This window comes from Cygnus olor, chromosome 25, assembly GCF_009769625.2.
Source record: "Cygnus olor isolate bCygOlo1 chromosome 25, bCygOlo1.pri.v2, whole genome shotgun sequence".
NCBI lineage: Eukaryota > Metazoa > Chordata > Aves > Anseriformes > Anatidae > Cygnus > Cygnus olor.
The window spans coordinates 6,266,133-6,291,206 of NC_049193.1; the positions used below are offsets into that span (position 1 = coordinate 6,266,133).

Here is a 25,074-nt window from a genome sequence, read left to right on the forward strand (position 1 = left end):
TATAATAGCAGATTATAACACAATTCTTCCTGGCCAGGAAGCATATTGCCTTCCACATCCATGTTGTATAGACAGGACAAAGGCTCTTGTTCCTATTCAGTACAAAGAAAATAAAATCTGTTTCCCGTGGCCAGACAGACATCTAATTGAGCTTGCTTTCTACTGTTTGGGATTGCAGGAATTCTTTGTTTCTCATTAGCGTTAAATGTTGCCTGCACAGCATATGACACAAACACACGCTCACAAATAGTGGAACACGTAGCAGACTGTGCTGCTTCAGAGGTTAAAAAAATAAATCTCAAAAGCTGCAAATAAGAATCCTATTTCCAGTATTCAGGCTTTGTTTTGTATTCAGTAGTGATGGGCTTTGCCTTATGTAGGGCTTTGCCTTTGTCATTTTCTTTCCTCAACAAGACAATGATGGTAAATAATCTTATACCTGGTGTGCGAAGCACATTTTTGCAAAGGGACAAAAGACCTGCTTGATAAGACACATGCATTTTTTCTCTCCTGTGGTGGTACAGAAGCCATATTCCTTCCCCACTTGCTGCCATTAGGGATGAAGATAGATTGTGTAGTAACAAAGACAAAGAAACTTAAATCTGTTCACCGTTTTTCCAAGTTGGGGCTTATCTTGCTATTTTATATATATATATATATATATATATATACACACACACATATGCTTTTGTATGTACTTAAGTGTATATACATAGACATATTTGGATGCCTGTATTTGTGCATGATCACCATTGTGCACGCTCAGAGGACTCTCATTAGATTTTACAGCTCAGCCTAACCAAGATAAATCTCCCCCAACTGAGCAGCAGCCAGCGAGGAGGAAAAAAGGGAAAAGCTACTCAGAGCTTTGAGGTGACCAAAACGCTCAGGGGATTTATTGCCCCTCAGCAGGCTGTCCCTTCCTTTGGAGATGTGGTGGATGCTGATGATGCTCTGGCTTTAATATAGCTGCTGTGGGTTTGCAGGAAGAGTGTTTTGTGATCAGGGTCAAATTGCTCAGCTTTACAGAGGGATTTTGGCATGCAGGAATCCAAACAACTCTGCAAGTACTTTTTGTTACTTCTCTCATTCTGTCCCCAAAGGGAATTCCCCCTCCTCCTATGCAAGCTCCTGCAATATTGCAGAGAATAAAACCTCTCATTTATTCTTTACAGACACAGCTTGGTGCTCATTTCCCACAGGAAGCATATTTGGCTTTGTATACATTGAGACACAATTCAAACACCTTTGGATTTTAGTCAGATGAAAATCTGCATTTTGTTTGCTTTGTGAGAATAACTATCAGGATTAAATTCCTCTCCCCTCAAGAAGGACTTTACAGCATGACGGTCTTGCTAGTGAAGAATGCATTTGTCCTGTAGAGAGCATTTAAACTCACAAACCCCATCAAACACTTGTGGAGTCTCTTTTTCAGTTCTGTCTAATGGCAACGTTTCCCAGCACGTTGGGGAAACTGAGTCACTGCACTGGAAGAGGGATGTAGCCAAGAGGAGAGGACAGATGGACAGCATGCCCAAGGGATGGCAAGGGGAACGTGTGCTGCTCAGACACCAGCCCCAGCCAGGCATCACCACCCCTTTTTGAAGGAAATTACCTTATCCTCAGCCTGTAATGCTCTAGGTTTGGATATTTAGCCCCAGGTTCATTGAATTATACTTTTTGCAACAAATTTGAAGAAAAACTCATGTTTTTTTCCTAGTTCTAACATAGACCAGGCATCTTCAGAGCCTCAGCGGCTTTTGTTGCAGTTGAAGAAAAACAGCTACGAGGCAAAAAAATAAAACACCGATTTCTGCAAGAGCAAGCACAGCATGTCTGAAGTGGCAGCTGCCCCTCAGCCACCAGAGTAGCTTTGGAAATGTAATATATGAACAACTACAAAAACTGAAGCAAATTTCATAGCTATTTTCTTTACGGAGCCTAGGGTGCCTTTTGGGGGCACTCTGCTCTAGCTCATTGACTGTTACTTTACTCAAAACATTTGCTGCTGCGGGTGCCACCAGGAAGTCAACTGCCACACCTTGCCTTACATCTCCCACCTGGCTTTCATTTGGGGAGGGTGGTGTTCCTAATTGGGTGCCCCTGACACAGCCACCATCAAAAAGATTCTTCCAGAAAGACAGAAAAGCTGCTAAGAGCCAGCAAGGAGACTGGTGGCAACAAGTCACATCAAATTAACTGCAAAGTGGCCTGAGCAATGCTTTGCTTAGTGCTAGTCCTCACTCGAAGCTGAATTTGGGGTACAACAGCATGCTCCCAGAGGGTTCTCCAGCTTCTGAGCCCACCCATCCCCTCACTGTGCCATTTGTCACCTCCTGTCCCCAGTTCAGCACTCCCTGAAGGGACTGGACAGTCTGGCTAAGCCTCTGCCCCACAAATTGACCTCTCCTGCATCCTGCAGGAAGCTTCCCAAGGAAAACAAGCAGCTCCTATCTTTGCATGTGTCTCACTACTACTGTATTTACCTTGCTCATGCAGAACAGGTGATGTTTCAGATTATCTCCCCCATTCCAGCACCCAGCCCATGCAGGGTGACCCTCAGCGCTTCCCGCACTGTGCAGATACAGCCAGAGCCAGAACCTGGGGCAGGGCTAACCTCAAGCAGCAGCCCTGAGGAACTGCTGGGGAAGACATGGGGCTGGGCCAGTCCACAAGCACCTCGACAAATACGCCAGGTGCTCCCCCAGATTCCCAGACGATGTGCCAGCAAATCCCTTTTGTGCCAGCAAAAGTCTACGGCTGGGAAAAACTGTGTGGCAGCAGGACAAGATTCCCAAATCTCTCTCTCATGCACGACTGAAACCCATTAGACTGGGCTCTTAAACACATTTCTTCTCTCTTGTTCAGCATTACGACCCTTCCTTTCATTGTGGGTTTGCTGTGGCTGTGCTGAGAAAAGCAGACACATCTCGTAGAAGTGGCTTTGTCCCATTTTCACATCCTCCTCAGGCATTTCTGAGACATTGCCTTCTGCATCACATTGTCCTAGCGCCCATCTAGCCAGTTTGTTAATGCAGTGGGTGTTCCCTACATTGAATTGCATTGCTTTTTGTCCATGCTGTATAATTAGAAGCTTTGAAAATATAGGCATGAACAGTACTGTGCTTACCTTTAGCATTCAAAGATATCAGAGCAGATAACTGACTACACGGATGTCCTTCTAACAAGATTTCATAGAATCGTAGAATATCCTGAATTAGAAAGGACCCACAAAAATCATCGAGTCCAACTCCTGGCACCATGCAGGTCTACCCCAAAATTCAGACCAAGTGACTAAGTGCACAGTCCAAACACTTCTTAAACACTGACAGGCTTGGTGCAGTGACTCCTTCCCTGGGGAGCCTGTTCCAGTGGGCGACCACCCTCTCAGTGAAGAACCTCTTCCTGATATCCAGCCTAAACCTCCCCTGTCACAGCTTGACACCATTCTCTCGGGTCCAATCACTGGTGACTAAGGAGAATAGATTGGCACCTGCCCCTATACTCACCCTCATGAGGAAGCTGTAGGCCGCAATGAGCTCTCCCCTCAGCCTCCTCTTCTCCAGGCTGAACAGGGCAAGTGACTTCAGCCGCTCCTCATACGTCTTCCCCTCTAGGCCCTTCACCATCTTCGTAGCCCTTCTCTGAACACTCTCCAACAGTTTCACATCCTTTTTGTACTGTGGTGCCCAGAACTGCACACAGTGCTCCAGGTGAGGCCACACCAGCGCAGAGTAGAGCTGGACAATCACTTCCCTCGACTGACTAGCGAAGCCATGCTTGATGCACCCCAGAGTACAGCTGGCCCTCCTGGCTGCCAGGGCACACTGCTGGCTCATATTCAGCTTGCTGTCAACCACAACCCCCGGAAGAATTGGAAGCGTACAGGCATTTCTAAGGTTGTTCTAAGGACAACCTTTAATCTATAGCCCATGAGTGAGTTTTCCTACAAAAGCTGGAACACCCCCAGGATGCTCTCCATGCCCATAAATCATCTTCACTTTACCTGCACAAATCCCAGCACTCATTGCCCGTTTGTGAAGCTGGCCTTCACACCATGGTGTGCACACAGTCTGTGTTAGCCACCACAAGCTAGGGCAAGGATTTTGGAACAAACATTTTGTGGAAAAATGTTGCTGTGTGTAGACAGTAATAGCATAGCTCTAATAAGTGCAGCAGTGAGGAAAACAAACACTTTAATAATTCTGCAATTATCTTAGAAATCAGCTTGCCAGCATGTACCTAATGGTCTGTTCCCCTTAAACTGAGATGAGTTGACAATATGCAATATAAACATGGTTTAGTCTTTGCTTTGTAGATACATGGTTGCTGTAGAACATTTTGGAGGAGCACAGAATCGGCACATGGGATTGCTTGGTGCTGCATCCACGTTTGAAGCTCTACAAAAAATTGCATTGGAATTGTGGAAAAAATATTTTGCAGCTGTTGCCAGCCTGCTTGGCAGAAAACATAATACAAGCTTTTCCTTGTACTAAAGTTTGTAAACTTTCCTTGTAGTTGGAGGATGGCTTAGCAGCAGCTCTTGAAGTTGGAAGCATTGCTTCCAACACAGTCGGTCTTGTTTTTAATAGCCACAGGTGATGGCATTTTTTTATAGCCTACTGGAGCCCCTTCATAGACTAAGATCTCATTGTAAAAGATACCATGCAAGTGTCAGGCAAAAGACAACTACAAGAAAGATGAAGTCCTGTAATTAACCTGTGCTTAAATCAAGCCATTACTCAGTGCTAAGTGATTTAGCATTTCTTTAAAAAGACTCTTGGGGCTGGGAGTTCTTTCCTCTCCACTGAATTTCAGAAAGCCTCAGATCAGAGGAGGCAGATCAGGGTAATCTCTCTAATCCACGTATCGATCAGTCCTTCAGTGGAAATTGGAAGCAAAATGAAGTTCAAAGCTGCCTCACCCTGCAGCCGCTCAGCCCAGCAGCAACGCTGCAAGTGTACCCAACCCGTCCGGGGCCAACTGCTGCACAAATCCTCGCTTCAGATTCATCCCAAACAGTTGTTGTTCCAAACAATGGAAAATGGGGTAAATCTAAGCTGGTTGCAGACTCCTGGGACAGATCAATGCTTGAATCATGATCTAAGCAAAAACATAGCAGCACAAGCTGAAAGGCCTCTGAGCCACTCAGTGCCCACTTCTCCAGGGCAGTTTGGTGACCATTGAGCACCAAAGGAGGTTTATCCCAGACACCAGGGCACCGAGCTGTCAAAGCCCTCACCGGAGGCAGGGCTGCTTTGAGACAGTCCATGAACAAAGAAAGGAAAGAGGACTCAAGTCACTTTTAATCCTGGGAACAGCATTTGTCTCCAAGTTACTGGGAGCCCCAGCTCTCGCACCGCACGCAGCCTGCTGTCCGTGTGCGTGCAGTAACAGCTTTCTCCCATGTGAGTTCTGGTTCAGATTCCTACAGGTGTGCTTGTTTTTTTCTCCTCTCCTTGCAGGCCAGCTGCTGCGACAGGCAAGATGCGATCATCTCACCCCAGGAGACTGCTTCACACTATGGTTTATTCTCCTCTCCACTGTCAGGATGAGGAGTTGACATTTGCATTTCCCTTTCAGAGAGCAGGAACCCGAAAGAGGACAAACTGAAAATCCAACGGCCCTCCCCTTCCTCCAGAGCATGCCATGTGATGCTTTGACTGTTTGGAGACTTGAGAAGTTTTATCTCTGGTGATCCAAAAACTCAACACTCCAAACTTCTACAGGCAGGACTTCCCGTCCAGAAAACATCTAGCTGGAGATCACCCAGCTCTCTAGTAAATACAAGATAGTAAATAAATCTGCTACGAAATTTGTAGCAGATCACTAGAAGCTCACTGAATGTGATTGCCTGAAACATCCACATATTCACATGACTCTAGGAAGCAGGGATTTAAGGTGGAACAAAATTTGCCACAACACAATCCAGTCCTAAGAAACAAAACTCAATGCTGCACGTATTTCATAGCTTCTGGGCAGCTATAAAGAACTGAAAACAATGCCACTTCTTTCCCAGCTCCCACGTCTGCCATAAGGTGCTTTCCCTCCTCCATGCTTCCTGCTCTCAGCTTGTCACCATCTGTTCTGCCCATGTCTTCCCCATGAGCACCCTCCAAAGCAATCCTCCTTTGCCTGGCACCCATCCTGGCATCACCTTCAACCAGGTTTCCTCCAGCAGCAGATGCTTCCCTGGGCTTTGGTCTGGTTTTGCTCCTTCTTCCCTGGCATTTGTGTCACTTGAGCTGGGATAGAAGTGGCACATCCCCTCCTTGCACATCTGGTCACCTCTTGCTCTCCCACAAGACATCAGAAAGGAAATACGAAGGGTAGGAAAAAACTTGATATGTGCCTCAAGCCCCAGCCAGCTCAGCCTGCATGACCTGCAGAGCAGGATGATGAGTGGGGTGTCCTGCAAGGCTCAGGATGGATGCCATTGCTGAACTTCTTGGTGGAAGCTGCAAAGATCTGAGCAATATCCGCTACAACATCCTGCAGGCTGCTGCTGGCTTGGGCCCCTGCTGGCAGCCCAGAGTTCCAAAGGTAGAGACCAGGACAGGTCTGAGAAGACTCAGCTGTGGATTTCCATCCCATCTCCTCACAGCTCCTCAATGAGTCAGTGTCTTGCAATTATCTTGACAGGAAAAAAAAATAAGACTCAAACGACTGCAATTTCCACTAGGTATAACTGAAGCTCCCTCCCTGTCCTCTCTCTCTTGGTCACCCAGGCTTTCAGGAGCGTTTCAAAGCACATTAACGCCCCGGGCAGCTTCATGCTGCACTAGGCAGCAGGGGAATAGGGAACAAGAATTACATCTCTGCTATGGAAAAGTGAGTTCCTCATATTCATTCCCTCTTTACCTTGACAGGAGCTTCAACTTACAAAATTAGAAAAGGGCACAGAAATAGGAATTGTTTAATCCATCTTTTCATGTATTCTCTGTTCTGCCTCTAAGAGAAAGACCAAGAGGGAAAAACCCAAGGTAGGCAAGCAGAACCTGGGGAGAGCCCACAAGCCACACCACTGCCTTCCTTCTTCATCAACCACTTTTTCTTGTTTTCTTTGCTAATGAAACTCATCTTTTCTCTTTAATGAGGGGAGGAAGCACCTGAAAAAGTGAGCAGCTCTGGTTTGTATCTGGTGTCCATCTCCGGCCTCTCTGCACATCAGTCCTGCACAGACCGTAGCCTGGCTGTGGGTTGCTAACCCCAACTGGGCACCATGGCAGGTGTTTACCATATGGCCAAGCCAGTGATCCTAAATTCTCATTTATGGGGTGGATGCTCAAAGTCACTGAAAGGCAACAGCTCCTTTGGAAACAGGCAGTAGCTCCTTAAAACTGTCAGAATGCATGTAAAAAGGGTTGGGAATTAGACATTTTTCAACACACTGACTTTTGTATTGGAAGGTATCTTATTTTCCTTTTCATGCTGTTTGCCTATTATTCTGTGTTGCCAGGAGCACTACTAGCAGAAAAACAGGATACAGCCGAACAAAGGGACCACAGCCAGGGTTGTAACACAGCAGGGGGCTGGGGCATTGCAATGCCTCCTCCCTGCCACAGAGCAAACCTCTGTCAGCATCCTACCTGTGGTGTTTGCACATGCAAGCTGTCACCTGGAGCCAAGTGGAACGCAGAGCCTTTCTTTCACCATCCCGCTGCAACTAAGCAAGGGCCGAGAGGTGTGAAATCACAGCCCATGGCTAACGTGGACAGCCATAGCTCTGCAGGATCCCCATTTGGGTCCCATCAGCAGCCAAGGGATGCTCAGCACTCAAACACTTCTGAGATATCCTAATGGGAGGAGGCTCTGGCTGCATTAATCATCATTTTCCAAGAGGACAATTTCCCAGCACAGCATACGCTCTGCTATATTAGGAATATCATCTATTGAGATGATAAACGTCCATCAGCATCAGCAGAATTAGTGGGTTTTAAGAGACAAAAGCTGAAAGAGCTTCATCAAAGACTGAGAGCAAACTTCTATACCACCCTTAATGCCTAGACACTGTAGGCTTTGGCTTAATTGGGAAAAGAAACATTTTAAGCAGCATCTAAATAATTCAGAATTGTTTTTTTCCTAGTAGCGGTAACAGAAAATCCTGAATTCAGACTGCTACTCCAAGTGAGACTATGCCAAGGGTTGAATTACATATTTCCAGTGTAAGATCTAAACACAGAATTTCTGCTTTGAGATTTTCTCACCAAGTCACATGCAGGACTTCAGCTCTTTTTTTTTTTTTAAAAAAAAAAAAAAAACAAACCAAAAACAAAACCAACAGATTTCCAGTTGAAAGGAAAAAGAAAGACAGAGCTCTGCCTGTGGCAGATCACCATTTCCCAATGAAGCAAATATTGCCAAAATCCCCCCCCAAGCAGCAGTGACCAGGGCTGGGGCTGCAGAAGTCAGAAGTGTGCTCAGCACAGGGCAGCATGCTTGGCCTCAGTTCATCTTCAGAAACTGAAGTAATGGAGTTTTTATGGTTTCCCATGAGAAATTAATTTATGGAAATATAGTTCACTGTCAAGCAATTCTCCCTGGTGCTCAGCGTAGATGCTTCTTTTCTTAACATTAATGCATTATCCCTAGTTAGAGCTGCTGGAATTAGCAGTCCTTTCCCTCCTTGCAGCACACACATTTTGCATATTTATTAAAAAATTAGTATTGTAATTTAGTCATAACTGAACACATACCTTAAGCAGACTTTTTTTTCTTCCCCCCTTTCTCCCCCCTCTTTCCCCCCCCCCCCCCCCCCAATTAATCACCACTTACTGTGGTACCTGACTGTAAACACCAAGTTACCCAGAACCTCACTGGTATTGCAAACAATATTATTGCAGGGACATTTCAGAGGTTAATTCTAATCATTTCTGTTGCCCTGGCATAATATCATGTAAACCCAAAGGAAAAGGGATTGCCCAAACAGTTTGATTTTATGCAGAGGTTATCAACCACCTGCTGCTACACTGACACAGCAAATACCAGCATCGCTTCTCTTATAGCCTCCTTTAAGATCTCACCTCCCCTAAAAATAAACAGCTGAAACTGTCATTGTGCCTACTGCCATTTAAAAATATTCTAAAATATAATCCAATGCCAATATAATCCTACCTAAAGAAAAGAGTTAGTAATTACTACAACTCTGAGCTTTTCAGGGCTGAACATGTCATATTTCAGAGCTGTTACCCATTCAAACCCTCAGAAACATTGGAAACGCCCTGAGGGGAACCCAGTCTGTTGTGCACATACTATTTAAATATATTTTTATAAGAACAGATTGTGGTTTTGTTTATTTCTCCTTGCATATGCTTTACTATTTTGGGTTAGTCAATGAAACATTACTGGCTCTAGACTTCGGCTACCGTATCAGTTACCTACACTGCATGCTGTGCTTCAGGAGCACAAGGAAAGAGCAGCTCAGCTAGTTCAGGAGGCAGAAGAAGCGTTAGCCCCGTTTTTCAGAGCCAAAGCAGTGGAAGGGCCTATCAGCATCCCCAGGTCTAATTCCCCATATTTCAGGCACAGGTGCAGCAGAGATTTAGCTCACAAAGTCAATCAGCCACAAGAACTTCTTGGGGCTTTCTAACAACCTCAAAGCCTCAAATGGAAGAGCAAAAGGCAGACAAAATGCCACCGCACAAGAGAGATGAGCTATAGTGCCTTTGAAGCAAGTGGTTTACTAGCAAACGTGGTGCTAATTAGACGGGGTTTTTCACAACCAGTTCAGGACATCAATGAAACAAATGTCTCATATCTGAGTGGATGACCATCCACCAGCAAGGCTCACGGCAAAGCAACATTTCTCTGGCTGGAGAATTACTGATGGTGAGCACCATACCACGAGCTACACTGGACACTACTTGAGGAGAGCTTCGTTAGAATGAGGAGGAAGTTTTAGCTGAAAGAAACCAACCTCAGATAGTCACATGACAGACAGTTTCTGGGACAAGCTTTGGTAAACTCATCTATGGCAGGCACGTGGAGGAACAACAGCAGGGACATCAGGATGCAAAGGGCTGGAAAACCCATTCTTGCTGGGCATGGGTGCTCAGGGGTATTCCTGACCCTGGTTCAGGACCTGTCTGAAAGCAACTGCTTTTAGAAAAGAAAGCCAATTTTGCAGAAAGCAGGTCTTTGCAAAGGAGTCAAATTCTGCTCCAGCTTACTTGGCTCAAAGATAGTTCCACGGAAGGAATGAAATGACTCTGGTACCAAAGTGATGATAAAACGGTAGTCAGTCTCTGGGGGCTCTTTAGAACAGATATTCCCAACAAAAAAATGAATTGTTTTTATAGAAGGATGGAAGACAATGAATTAAAGGAAGAAAACAAGTTTAAAAATAAACACAAGTTGGTACTTGGCTCCAAAACTTTGCCAAAGTAAATCCTAATTAAATCAAATGTGTGGATGTGCCTGTTTCTAAAACAAAACTCTTCCTATTACACAGCTATCTATATAATGAATAATGTTATAAAACCCTTTGCTCGCATAACACTTGGAAAGACTTCAAAATTGAGAACTGATTTAAAGCAAACAACAAAACCCACCAACCAAGTCCGTCCCCAGCATACGACAGTAATCATTCCCATCCAGTAACAAAGCACTTGTCTCTGAACGATCAACACAAGCGGCTGCTGCTAACTCACCTAATTACCACTTTCAAAAATGATATATTATTTTTAATGAGAATTTGTTTCTCCCTTCTTGCCTGCTTGTTTGCAAAAGGTCAGAATAATGCTTTCATGTTCAGGCTGCTTCTACCTAGAGAAGCTGATGCTGCCTTAAAAAAAGGCCAAAAAAGCCTCCTTGGAAATTGCTTCAGACATTCATGGGGCTCAGAAGCTGTTTGTGCAGTTATTCCTGAAAGTTTCTTAGATGTAGCTGTCATTGAATTCCACAGAGAGAAATTAAAATTAACTTTAAAAAAGGTTGGATTTGGAGAATAATTCTCCTTTCTCAGTCCTGCAGTGCAATGTGTGTCAGCACATCCACTTACAGCAGCCCCCCAGGGCCCTTCTGCTAGTGAGAGTGCAGGATCCAACCTTGGCCTGAGAACTTCTCAGCTCTGTTAAAAACACATGGATTTTTAGCTGTACATGTCTCACCTCATGTTTTTAATCTCACGTTCAGAGTGGCTTTAAGTGTCTTTTTGGTTGTTTCTTCAAGTGATGAAGTTGGGGTTGTTCCAGTGTTTCTTCACCCCCCTTTGGCTGAGAGGGAATCGAGATTTCTTCCAAATGAGACTGAAACTCCAGGGGCCACTCAGGAGCTTACAGGGCTATCCTTGGTGACGGTGACCCATTCCTCACCCTTTCCTTCCATCCCACCAGACAGCTCAGAGAACAAGCACGGGGGCCACCCGCGCCGTGCCCGAGGAGCACTGAGGGCATGTGGCTCCAGCAAAGAGCTCCTCGCATTAAAGCTTGGAAGGGAAGAGATTTGCTGCTCAGAGGGGATTAATTTTATGAGTCATCAAAATCTCAATTGAGATGCAGGGAAAAGGATTGAATAGAACATTGCAGTGAATGAGATTATAAAAAGGGGAATCTATCACAGACTCCCTTGAAGATAGGGAGCACGCTTAATTCTTACTTAACAGCCCCATTCCTCGTGTCAATAACTCAGTTAAACTAGAGGCCTTGTCCATCTGCACACTGAAATGGAAGCTAGAAATATCTGTTTCTGTTACCCTAAATGATCCTTTGCTTAATTTCACCTGCAACAACTGCAGAAAGAGAAACCACGCCCTACTCTTTGAAAAAACTCTGCAGGCAACTACTCACTGTCTGCAAACTAACCCAGCCCTGCTTTTCTGGGAACAGGGAAAACCTTCTGAAGCAGGTGTGCTTTCTCCAAAGCACAAAATGCCTCAGAAATGGAAAAAACTCAGCCGCCATGTCACACCAGGCTTGAATCACAGCAAGTGTTCCCATTTTTCAAGTCAAATGCCCTTAGAAGTGTTAGATTTCCTGACAAATGAAGCTCAGGGTCTCCCAGCATGAACTTCAGAACTGCTTGATTTAAGCTTTGCTGGAGCAGACTACTTGTGAAAGACACTTCATCACCATGTCCTGAAGTTGGCTTTCCAATATGCCTGCACTGACGTCTTCATTTGTGCTTCTACATGTGTTTTACCATGTCCCTTCTCTCTCCGCCAATTCCGCTTATTCAAAGCCCTCCAGTACCAGACTGTGCTTTGAACCTGTGCCTGTCTATAAGCTTAGGGACACGGAAGGAGACACAAGTGAAAAGTTCCCCTGTTCTCAAGTAATCACAGAATCACAGAGTAAGTAAGGTCACCTCAAGGTCCTTCCATGACTACTTCAGAAGCCTCAATGCCAATACCCTTGGGAAAGGACCCCAGAGCACCCTGTTGCACAGGAGCAGAGGAGATTTGTGGACATGCGGCAGCAAGGAGCTCAGTGCTCCAGCTCCTGTGCAACCATCCAGTGTGGACAAATTCAGGTGCAAAGCTTTGATAGATCAAAACATAAATGTTGGTAACGGAAAGGACATCAAAAGACTAGTCTGCACTTCACCACATTAACAAGATCCATTTTCCCACCTGATTTCAATAATTTTCAAGCCCCCAGGCTCCTGCCCACCCTCCTCAGACATACCTTCGGTCTGGGAGCTTTTCCTGCTGGATGGAAGGAACCCAGGTTAGTGCAACACTAAGATCCCCTCTGGGATTTTTACAGCTTGAGCTTGGCAAGTTGGGAGCATGCAAGATCCATTGCTGAAGTCAATGGACACTCAAAAGCTCCAGAAAGAGTTACTTTCTGGACTGGCACTTAAGGACATCCTGAAGAAGGTGAAAATATTAAGCAAAATATTTGAGTGATCTGTTCTAGAAACACTTCCAAACCCCTTGGATGCTAACATCCTTCCAGGCAACAGAGCCAAGACCATCCCTGCGTACCCAGGCTGGGCACATCTGGAGCACGAGGTTGTGTGGCTGCTGCCCCAGCAAGCAACAAAAGCAACATCCTGGGGGGACAGACGCTGGGGCAGAGATGTCACCTCTATGGTGCTTGTGATAAACCCATCCCCACAATTAGCCAAATATTGGAATTAGGCAAGAAATATGCAGACTGACTGTTTATCTATTGAAAAATGAATTTCACTGAAATGCTTTGGGGAAAAGGCATCATTACATACTAAATGTTGGGGTTTTCTAAGAGAGGAAGGCAAAGCACTTCAATGATGTCGAAACATTATGACAGTATCATAATGGAACATTTCAATTTCTCAATTTGAAATACTCTTATTTTGCTAAACCATTTTACAAATATGTACCAGTAAAAGAACGATTAACAGTAAATATCAGCATCAGCAAGCAATTTTTAGGTTTTATAAAAATGAACTGTTTAGAGCAATCCTACTACAAAGCTATTTTCAAAATGGGCATTTTCTGAAAACGGTCTTTGTTTTGCAGTTTTTCTAAATCTGGATATTATTCTTGGGTTGTTTTGTTGCACGCTTTTATGAAATGAAACTGCCTTGGCTTTGTCCTGCACTGAGTGCTTTGTCTCATGGAGACTTCCCCTGATGCCCCCATTTTGGTTTCAAATCTCCCATTTCTGCAGGTCCCCTGCACCTGTTTGTACCCTGCAGATGCCCTCACTGAGGGCATTAATGCAGGCATCTCCGAGTAGCTGGCCTTTGTGGCATCTCTCTGCCTTTGGGCAGCCAGGTCTGAGTCTTACCAGGACGCAGCAGCCACTTGTCATCAGCTGCCTGTCCAAGCACTGGCAATACAAAGTCCCTGCAGAATGCATAACTGTTAGCCAGCAGCTGGAGATTAGCAGTAATTTCCTTAATGTGGGTTATGTAAAAGACAATGGAAATGAACACTTCCGCTGATTGCCGTGAAGCTCAGCAGAACCTGCCCATCATTCTGGCCCTCCCATTCCCCAGCCCCTTGCTGCCTGCTCAGCCACAGCAGGGTTGCGATTGCCAGCTCAAAGCCAGCACTGGTCTTTTAGCACAGGAATTTGCAGAAGAGCAGCGATGGGCCAGCAGCATTTTGTAGCAGTGATTATCAAATACACGTGAAGGACTGGCATAGCCACATGAGTGGGCTGCGTCCATTTTGAATGCAGACCCCCAGCAAGGAATGCAATTTTGGACATTCTGGACACGCCAAACTCAGCAGTTAGGGGAAAACTGCAGCTTTGGGTACATCCAGCTGTGGGGGTGAGGCCAAGTCTGCTGCCCACTGCCATTCCTTCTCAAGTCACTCATTCATCTATACCGTGCAGAACACCACCCTCATCCCACTTATCTGGATGCCTGTTTTTGTGCAGCTGTGGTGTAAATCACATTAACATGCTCCATGCTCACACAATGCACTGCATCAATATTTAATAACAGTACTCACACCTAACACCACAAGAGTACTCAGCTCACAAAATGCAGAAGAACCACCAGCAAGGTCCAGAAATTGGGAGCTTCCCGCGTGGAGTCAGGACAGTTTCAGTGTTGCCTCCATGTCCATACCTATTATGCAGCTGATTCACAAGAAGGAAGGGATGCTATCCAAATGAACCTGGACAAGCTGCAGAAGTGGTAATACGTGAACTTAATGAGGTTCAATGAGTCCAAGTGCAAGGTGCTGCACCTAGCTCAGGGCAATCCCAAGCAGGACCACCAACTGGGAGAAAAACTCATTGAGAGCAACCCTGCAGAGAAGGACTTGGGGGTTCTGGTGGATGAAAAGCTCAACATGAGCCAGCAGTGCGTGCTTACAGCCCAGAAGGGTGTCTGCATCCTGGGCTGCATCAAAGGAGTGGGCAGCAGGGGAGGGAGGGGATTGTGCCCCTCTGCTCTGCCCCTGTGAGGCCCCACCTGGAGTCCTGCATCCAGGTCTGGGGCCCCCAGCACAAGAAGGATGTGGGGCTGTTGGAGTGAGTCCAGAGGAGGCCACGAGGATGCTCAGGGGCTGGAGCACCTCTCCTACGAAGACAGAGCTGGGGGTGTTTGACCTGGAGAAGAGAAGGCTCTGGGAAGACCTCATTGCAGCCTTTCAATATTTAAATGGGGCTTATAAAAAAAATGGAGAGTTGCTCAAGCAGACGGCAGTAGGAAAAGGGGGAAAGGCTTTAAACTAAAAGAGGGGAGATTTAGGTTAGAGGTTAGGAGGAAATTCTTTACTCAGAGGGTGATGAGGCACTGGAACAGGTTGCCCAGAGAGGTTGTGGATGCCCCATCCCTGGAAGCATTCAAAGCCAGGCTGGACAAGGCCCTGGGCAACCTGATCTAGTGGGTGGTGTCCCTGCCTATGGCAGGGGGTTGGAACTGGGTAGTCTTTAAGGCCCCTTCCAACCTGAGCTATTTTACGATTATTACACAACTGAATAACAACTTCAGAAAAAAAAAAAAAGTCCTGCCTCAGCCAGTGCCCAGGAAGGAGTTCCTTTAGGGAAGCAATTATGGGTTCTAGTAAATTTTTTGTGTTAAATGATTGGAGGGAGTGAGATCTTGCTCTGCTGGGACACCCGCATACATACGTAAATGCAACCCCTTATTTGCTGTTAAGATAGAGAACCTGTATTCTCCTCTTGCATTCTTCCTGAAGATTTTCCTGCCAGTCCAGGCTTTCTTCAAGAAGCTGGTTAGTGCTGTGCCTCATTTCTACACTGTCATAGGGTCCTGATTTCTGAAACCCTCATCACACACTTGATTAAAGGGTATCTAAAATGCAAGAAACATTTTGATTAGCAGAGATCACTAGAGTGTATGTAGCCATTGAGGACACTTCTTCCTGGAGCAGAATCACTGAAGTGAACAGTTTGGATACTTGTACTTCTCATATGCTGCCGTTCTCAGCGATTTAATCTTCTGCTTGTCACAAGAATTGCTGCTTTGTCCCTCTGCAGCAGTGTCAGAGTTGCTCATAGGCCATGCTCTGTTCTCACTTGATGGATGTGAAATATAAAACCAAAAACTTCAATACAGGAGCTGAGCTCTTGTGCATTTGCACCTTGGGATGAAACTAGACATTTCAGTATTGGACTTTGTCCCAAATAGTGCGATGGGGAATTGAAATTGCAGTGTTTTATATTTTGTGGAACAGAGTATCAAAATGATTTCAATTTGGAAATGTCAAATGTCACTTGTCTGGTGAAATATTTTACCACTTATGAAGCCAACAAGGAGGGATCTTTGGTTTCCAGCTTGTATAATTTAACTGGCCATTCCTTCCTTCTCAAAGAGTGCCTGGTGCCTGGAGCATGTGGGACGCCGTGCTTGCTGGCCCAGAAGCTTTGCCTGACGCCTGCAGGGTAATGCCCATGCTGCCCAGAGCAGTGGGGAAAGGCAGAGCCACTTGGCTGAGCCAGCATCAGGCAGCAGCAGCAGCCCTGAGATGCTTCAGCTCAGGCCAAGTGGAAGAGCTCTTAGTACTCATATGGGATTTTTGGCACATCCTGCCTCAGAGAAAGCCTCCAGGTGCTTCTAAGCACCCCTAAAGAAGCTTTTTTTCCTATTTCTGCTTATCAGACAACCTAAAATAGACAAATACAAAGAAAGATACAACACTTTTCCAGTTGCAACCACAAAGACTGCTGTCTTCTGCTCACAGATCTCTCCCCCTCTCCACCTGCACACTCCCAGGCGAGGGCATGTCTACAGTGAGGTGGTCTGTTCTTGGGATCCGCGGGTAGCTCAGCACAAGCCATCCCAGCAATGCACCTCCCTGGCAACATCCTGTCAAGTGGAGAGTGTTCTCCCCAAGGAGCTGGACACTTCATCCTACTAGGCAAAGAAAATCTTTGTGCTAGTGGTAGCCTGGATTTGCCGATTTTGCTTCCAATAATCTGATAAAATAACTCAAATCCACATAGCAGGCTTCTAGGCAGTAAGACGGCATGAGGGGTTGATGACACCTTTTATGTTCAGGAGCATTTGAATCTCACTCGTGTTATCTGGAAGGAAATGTAATGACAATTATTAGGTCTGAGATTGGGGAAGCACAAAGTGATCTTAAAGCGCTAATTTTAGCAGGACACAGGACAATATCAATAATTGTGTTTTCCCTTTCTAATGTGTTTTTCACCAAAAGCTCTCACATCTCTTTATGGTCTTTAAATAAGCAAATCTCCAAGCCCTCCTGCAAAAGGAGACATTACTATTTTGCTTTTTAGTACTGTGAAAAAGGGCTCAAGAAGAATATGAATTGGCTACCCTGAGCTTAAAGACAAGGTTAGCATGAAATGACCATGGAACACATGTAAGGAAATGTAGTCCTGCACTTCTCTATCAACACATCCAGTAATTTTTCACTGCATCTTCCACAGATCCTTTGCCTAGCAATGTCTTGACCAGAGTTTAGCCTTCGTCATGCCAAAATTACTGCCGTGGAAGAACCTTTTACTTGTCAGAGCCCTTCTAGTGGCTCTCCTACCTGTGACACTTACAGGTAATTTTCAGGCTGAACATTTTTACTTGCCAGAAGAGTCCTGAGGCCCCCTGCAAAGAACATTCACAGTGTGACAATGACACCAGACAGGCCATCACAACTACCTCCTACATGCCAGCATCACGTTGAGATACTCTCCAGGTGCCCATGGCAGCTATGATATCAGAGTCCTGGAGCATCTGGCTACAGCTATCTGCTTGTAGCTCTGAGCTACCAGGAAACTTCTAGCCAGTTCCTCAGCTGCTTAAAGGTTCCCAGGGAGGAAAAATACAACAAAAAGAAAGTAGAGAAATTTTTTTTAAAAAAAGATGAGGAATCAGGAAGGAAGATGAGTACTAAGTGAAGAACAGTCTTGCTGCCCCTTGCAAAGGAATTCAACCTAGCCTCTCTGGTTTTCCAGGAGTGATTTTAGTTAAAGTCCTGACTGAGGCTGCTTCCAGCACGGGGGCATTTTGCTCTTCACAGTACAGCTATCAGCCCTTCCAGCACGTTAACACCAGATGGTTGACCTTAGAAGCGACTCAACTTTAAATTCAAGATTGGGTGAAACAGCTGTTTCCTAAAGCCAAACTGCTCGAGGTAACTTTACTGTGCCCCTGGGGTCATGCTGAGCTCAGTGATGGGTATCTGTAGGGCATGGGGGACAGAAGGGTAGTTGGGTGGAAGAGTTGATTTTATAGCTATAGAATCGACCTGTGAGAACCAGCTCCATGCTGGGAGGCTTTGGTGGGCACAAGACTTTGGGGTAGCCTACGTGTCAATAATCACAGGGGGAAAACGTCCAGTGAGAAGATCATTAAGCTAAATTTCATCTTTTTAAACAACCCTGTCCTCCCTTGGGTGCTGAGAGTCTATGTGCCCACAAATATACCCACTCCCATGGGTGTCTGTCAGCTCCAGCCCAACCTAACCTATTTTTGTATTTGTACAAAAAAAATCATAGAGGCAAGACCAAACTCTATAGAAGAATTCAACCTCATGATTTGCTTCCCACCCTCATTAAGCTTAACGATTTATGCCTTGTAATTGCCACAACTGGGCAAGAATCCACGAATCTTGTTAATAATACTAAGTATGCCAGAAGTAAATTTTAAAATCCTAAGCAAAAATTAAATGACCATAAAATATGCATTCGCTTCCCAAGAGACAGTTCTGTTTCAACAAGACAGCTTAATTGAAAGCTCAGTAAATTGGTCACAACATCTTTAATAAACAGTCTTTGTAGACAGCATGCAGGAGAGATGGTGCTTGATATGCAGCAGAAATAAATGAAGTGACCGGAGGTCTCCATCCCTCTGTGACCCCTGAAGTAGCTGAAGTCAGCTTGGACCACTGTTGGGGGAAGCTGAGGCAGGCAAAGAACTGTGGAACATAAATGTGGCCCCAGCATCTGCTCAGTGCAAATTAACATCACCCAGATTTAACTATAAAGGAACTTGGTGAAAAGTCTCTGAAATTGGTGCAGGGCATGTGACCTGCTCCAGACATTCATGAGAAGCTCCATTTTGCCACATTGGGAATATTCACACTGTGTCCCTGTGGAAAGGGCACCTGAAGACTTGGGAACTGACCTTCCTCATTCCCAGGTGAGGAAGACCACCTGCTGGTGAGGTCAGGCAGGTGGGCTGCAGCATCATGAACACCCTTTGGTAGGGACTGTTGCATCTCCAGGAGCCTCTCAGTCATTCCCACTAACCTCAAGTCCCTTTTCAGCTTTAGCACATGAAAAAATTTGGTTTCAAAATCACTTGTTATTTTGAAACAAAATACCCCTTGGCCACTCAAATGAAATGTTTTCATTTCAGGAGAAATGCAACACTTCATTCAACCTGAAACGACTTTTTCTTTTCCATCCAGAAGAACCAGTGAACCAAAAAATTGGTAATTCCCTCACCTCTACTTGTTCCCCATCTCCTAAGCCAGATGGCCCTCTTTTAATTTGATCTGAAAAACACATCCCAGCCCCTTTCTCATGCATTTAGCCTGCAGTCACCTGCGCAGTCAGCTCACACTCTGATCACTTCACACGAGCCACTTCGCATTCCATCTCTGCCATGGCACTGAACCTTCTTCCAATTATTTGTTTATCTGATGTTTCCTTCTCCTTAGTTTAGGGTTGTAGCAGGAGGCCAGGGAGCTCAGAGCTGTCTCTGGGCTGCTCCTTCCTTGAAGCATTAAGGGACTCGCTGCAGTCCTTTGCCCAAGTCCCAGCTCAAAGCTACACGAGGTAAGTGCAGGGGCAGTGCCCATGAAGCAGGGCTGTCCTCTCTGAACACATCTGGAATGTGCTGGGAAACCTCGCTAAGATATTTGCTCTGAGCTGACTTCAGCCCACTGCAGTCACTTGCCTTTGATTCATCTCTTCTATGCCTTTTCTTTTATGAGCAATCTTTACACCCTCAAAAAAATGAAAACCAAAAATTTTTTCCAATCTCTTCCATAAGATGTGTCACTCTTCCTAACACCCTGGTGAGAAATCAAACTAAGAGGCTGATAGCTCTCAAGCCTCCTGACTACCCCCCTCAGAAAAGTTGTAGCAACTAACTTTTGCATGCAGTTCAATTTCATTCAGACCAAAATTGATAATTTCTTGCATTCTCCACCTATTTACACCTTAGTCTAATAAAAACATATGGTAGCACTGGACATAAACCAACCAGACGCATTGTTCCAAATCTGATGCTTTACCCACAGGGGAAGGCACCTTTATGGCTAATTCACAAAGATCTCAATCATTGATGATTAAAAATTCAAATCGAACATCACACAACTGAAGTGTCTTTGGGGGATGACCCTATGAAATCCTTGTCAATACCCTCCAAAGCACTCCAGCACCAGTTGCACCTCCATCTGCTCTCTTAGGATTCAGATCCATCTGGTGATGCACAAGCGAAAAGAATTCACCCGACTTGCTCAATATCACTAGAAGGCAGAAAATGTTTTCTTCACAACCTATTCAAGTACAGTGCTATGGACCAGCAAATGGTCATGGATTCACGTACTGAATCCAGGCTAACAGTCACCCTGGATCTTCAGTACAGCCTCCCATATCATTCAGGTTAGGGAATGTTTTCCAATATTGAGTCCATCAATCTGTAAATATGAAGATGAAGTTTCTTGCAAAAGCTGACTGACTGGAAAGCTATTCAGCTAAGATTTATGAATCATATACATAGCCATCAGGATTGTCTTGGAAATGATTTACTAAACAGAAATGGGGCTGAGTTCATAATGGATGTAACTCAAAACAGGAATTTTGACTGGTGCTATATATTTCATCCACTGGACATAAAAGGCATTTGCTGTAATAAAGAAAAAATATAAATGTTAAATATACTTTTTTTCTTTTTTCCCCACATGCATCTGTGCTTAAGAATTCTTCTCAGCTGCTAGGACTAAGATTGGTAACAGCCTAGCTGACAGCTTCACTAACACCAACTGAGTGTCGGGCAAATTTGCTTTGGAGTACACTCATCTTGAACAAATATAGTTTTGGGTCCATTAAAACTGTCTGTGATTTTGGGTTCAAAGCCTTCAGCAATTTCAGAAACTCCAGGACATTTGGGAAGATTGATTGTGCTGGTTCACAGCTCCTAAACCACTGACTGCTTGGAGCAGGCAGGGGATAACCAGGAAAAGGATTTTACCCTGCTGGTGGCCAGTGCTGGAGACAGAATCCTAAGACTTCATAGCTGGTCCTACAGTTTATTCCCTAGATTGAAGAGACTAGACTTCGCCTGTGCAGAAACCAAATTCTAAAAAATGCTGGTAGCATCTTGGTCTTACTCCCTTCCCCAGCACAAGCGTCCCACTACTCAAACACAACCCCACCCTCAAGCCCAGTTCTAGCAAAAGCTTAGATTGCAAGATATTGCCATCCTGTACCAGCTGAAAGCCTTCACTTAGGTTGTCCCGCCCGTTGCCACTGATGTGCTGACTCCTTCCAGGGTACGGTCTCTCAGCTGTGCCTCCTAGTGGCCAACAACCCCTTTTCTCTTCTTTCCCTGTGCCACTCTTACATCCTTGTGGCCATACCAGAAACCACCCCACTGTTGTGGTTTTAAACATTTTGTCAGAGAAGATGCTTTTTTTTTTTTTTTTTTGTAGTAAGCTCCACATTTCTGACAGTCTCAGCCTCCTGGGGAATATGAAAAGGAATACAGTGCCTTTGATGCTGTGGACACAGCTGTATTATTTATCACTTTGGTACCAACAGGACTGTACCAGGAACGCTACCTGCTGCACAAGTGATGCCTGAAACGGCCATGCACTCGCAGGGGAAGCCTGCTCAGAAAACCCTGACCCAGCTGACATTTGATGTTATTTCACAAAAGGAAAAAATGCTTTCTACATGCCATGCACATTATCACATCTCCAGGTTTGGCCCCCAACCTCTGAAATCAAAAAAGAAGGCAGTTCAGAATGACAATGAGATACTAATTAGCTAATAACCTCCAATCACCAAAGGAAAGCAAATATGAGTAGCTGTCATTAAGTCGGTTTTGAAAGCCCCTCTTTAGTGTATAAAGCACATTAAAAATGATTTCATGATCCATCATGCTGTACAGTTTCTATGGCATGAAAGAGGAATTATCGGCAATCATAAAGCAGACAATGACCATCATTTAGCCTTGTCGTTAACTGCAGCAGTAATTCGAACAGCAGCTGCAAATAAAGAACAACCTGCTTTTTATTTTTAGTCCCCAGTGGTTTGCTTTGTCCAGCCAGCGGCACCACACTTCACAGCAACCTTCTTTGACAGGTGAACAGGTCTCCCTCCTACCAAGGGCTGCCTTTCCAGCCCTTGCTGGGACAGCTGTGGAGTGCCCCAAGGCTGTTGCTACAGCCTGCTACCCATCCATACAAGCAGAGGACTGCACCACTGGATCAAACATAAACATTCACAAATCCCTTCTGCTGAGGGACAGACGGCTTCTTCCTTGCAAGGGAAGAAATCTGCGTCCTTCAGTTTAGCCTCATTCTGTCTCCAGCCTTTCTCAGTACTGTTCCTGCCAGACAGCTACAACACAGGTTACCTGAGCCAGTTTGCATCCAAGCTCACAAAGCAATTGATGGCGTGTCAAGCTTTGGAGCCTACTGTTTTTGATAACACAGCACAAAGAACAGTCAATGAAAGCGTTTCAGTTTGAACCGTGAATACAAAACAAAACAAAACAAAAAAAACAGTGCAATGGGCAATAAACAAAGGATAAACAAGGAAGAAAGAAGAAAAAAAGAAAGGTCAATGTTCCTGCAGAAAGCCTTCAGGTGACACAGGTCCCCTCTGCTTTCTGACACCAACTGTAAGCTGACATTCTGGAGGCTCCAAGCAGCGTGAGAAGAGCCTTCTAAAAAGGGTGGTCAGCTTAAATGCATGAAGGCTTCCACTGAACCAGGACAGGAGCAAACAAAGCCAGAGAGCAGAGCAGCCCTGCTCTCTGCTGACAGCCAAGCACCCAAAACCAAACAAGCTGGGGGCTCTGACAGCTGCTTTTGCAGCTGAAGCAAGTTACAAATCCATCCTAGCGACTCAAGTGCCTGGTCCTGAGAGACTTTATTCTTCCTGCAGCACAAGCAAAGGGCTACCACTGATTGTTGGTAGAGCTGTTGGCTCTCTTAGATTGCTCAATGATAAATGTTGCTCAGCTCTCAGCATGGGCACAGCCCTAGTGACCCTGCAGATGAGCTGCAGGAGTCCCACACCATGCCCAGCTCCAGCAGCAGGGCTGTAAGCCATATCTACAACCCCATCCCAGCACAGCTGAGGGCAGCTCTCCTGTGTGCTTATACTAGGATGGAAAGGCTGGTTCCCACAGCCATACTGGTTGCAGTCACAAAACTCTTTTTCCATCTCTAGAGTTTCCCTAGATCAGAGAATCCCTAGAAAGCCAGCTGGGATGGAATACAGGTGCTTGGCATAAGTCCTTGCTCAAACAGTCACCTTCCAGAGGTTGATTTAGTGATAAATCTTGAATTAGAAATAAATGCTCATCAGCATTAGCTCATGGAAAAACCCATGCACTGGCCCAGCCAATCCTCCAATAAAGTTATGCAGCTGATAGACCGGAGAGTAGTACTGCAAATATCTCAAGGTCAGAAATGCTCTTCTGCCGCCTTATTTTCTTTTATTGGGTCTTTTGCCCCTATTAAAATGTATTAGAAGGCTTTTAGGAAGGAACTAGCAAAATGTTAAGTTCAGTTCTTTTCTATTACTGCACCTCTAGTGACTACTCTGGAGTTATCACTAAGTAGAAAGCAGGTTACCCTCCTGCTCCCTTACAAACAAGATAAACCCCAAAGCCATCATTATGCAAATCAAAGAAGAAAAGAGTAATTTACCTGTGTTAAAGAGAGGACAGTCTTACAACATGAATCTTAGAGGATAAGTCAGGAGCTGGAGAAGCAGCACCTTGCATTGCATTGCTGACAAACAGCCCTGGGCTGCTTTGGGTCCCATTAAATAGGTAGGGAGTGCAGCTGGGGGGCAATCATGGGCTGTGGCTCAGGTGCTGGCTCTGGCTGGCAGAGGAGGAGGCAGATCTGTAGCACATGAGTTAGTTACCTCTCCGAGGAGGCACTTGGGTTGGGCAGGGCTTCACATTGCACCGCCATGGAAGAAACTTGTCTTTTGGGTCTTGCAGTTGCAAAATTAAGGCGTTTCCACAGATCAGTTCACAGGTCTGCGTAAATGCTTCTCTATATCACCCTCCTTTTCTCTGCAGGCCCCCAAGTACAAGGAAATTCCCCATCCCAGCCAAAGCACCATTTCTCTGCATTAACCATTTAGATAAATTCTTCAGTACAGAGCCTGCCATTGCCCCACATGGAGCGGCTAAGGGTGAATTTTCACGGGACTGCAGAATGGTTTAGGTTGGAAGGGACCTCTGGAGGTCATTGTTTCGGGTCCTGGGAACATGCAGAGTCTGTGGGGATGCTTGAAACAAAACCTCTGCTAATGAACAGTCGTTTGTGTTTCTAGCAGAGTATTCTGTGGCAGGAGAGGACAACTGCAGCTGAACAGGTCCCACGAGTGGAAGGGGCTGGGTACCAGCCTGCAGAGGTGACGATAAGCAGGAAGCAGGGGCTGGAAAGGGGATTCACTTCCATGGCAGTCTCAAGCCCATGCGAGAGATGCTGCCCAAGCACTTCAGCTGCAATAAAGAGGAAAGGAGTGAGGTTGGCACCCACTCTGGTATCTGCTAGGGGCACTGCCCTGGGTCTTCTTATTTGCCTGTTGAGCTGTTTCTGGAGGACGTATTTCCCTTTCCAAATGTTAAAAAACAGACTTTCAAAGATGTTCTGGCTCCACAACGACTTTGAAGAGCTGGCCCAAAGCCTTCGTTCAGGGGATACCAGAGGCAAGAAAGGAAAACATGTTCTTTCTGCAAGGAAAAAAAAAATCACCTTGTGTTTGCTCCACTCCTCTGGGCAAATGAACTGCTGGCTCCTGGAGGGGAAGCGTGGAAGGAGGCAGGGCTGGGCTGGGCACCGGGGGTGGGGAGGGAGGAGCAGGCTGTCAGGGGAAGGTTACAGATCCAATGGTGCTGGCAGCACACCCCCAGCCCAGCTCTGACACATGAAAGAGGATTTTATCCAACTGGAACACGTTGCCTGCAGCCTTGGTGCAGATCACACGGATTAATGGCTTG

The 25,074-nt window shown here is 45.5% G+C and overlaps 1 protein-coding gene and 1 long non-coding RNA gene across 6 annotated transcripts in view; both read right to left on the reverse strand.

The window, feature by feature from the left end:
- Positions 1 to 25,074, reverse strand: part of ASIC2 (acid sensing ion channel subunit 2) — a 514,654-nt gene that overhangs the window by 130,654 nt on the left and 358,926 nt on the right. The gene's annotated exons all lie outside the window — the stretch shown is intronic.
- On the reverse strand, positions 1,703 to 24,299 carry LOC121059595. Of its 2 annotated transcripts, none has more exons than XR_005814584.1 (2): positions 23,765 to 24,299; positions 1,703 to 1,783 (listed from the first exon to the last, which is right to left on the reverse strand). It is a non-coding gene; the product is annotated as an uncharacterized LOC121059595 (long non-coding RNA). The 2 variants fall into 2 exon arrangements; XR_005814583.1 differs by lacking the exon at positions 1,703 to 1,783 and adding an exon at positions 15,570 to 16,931.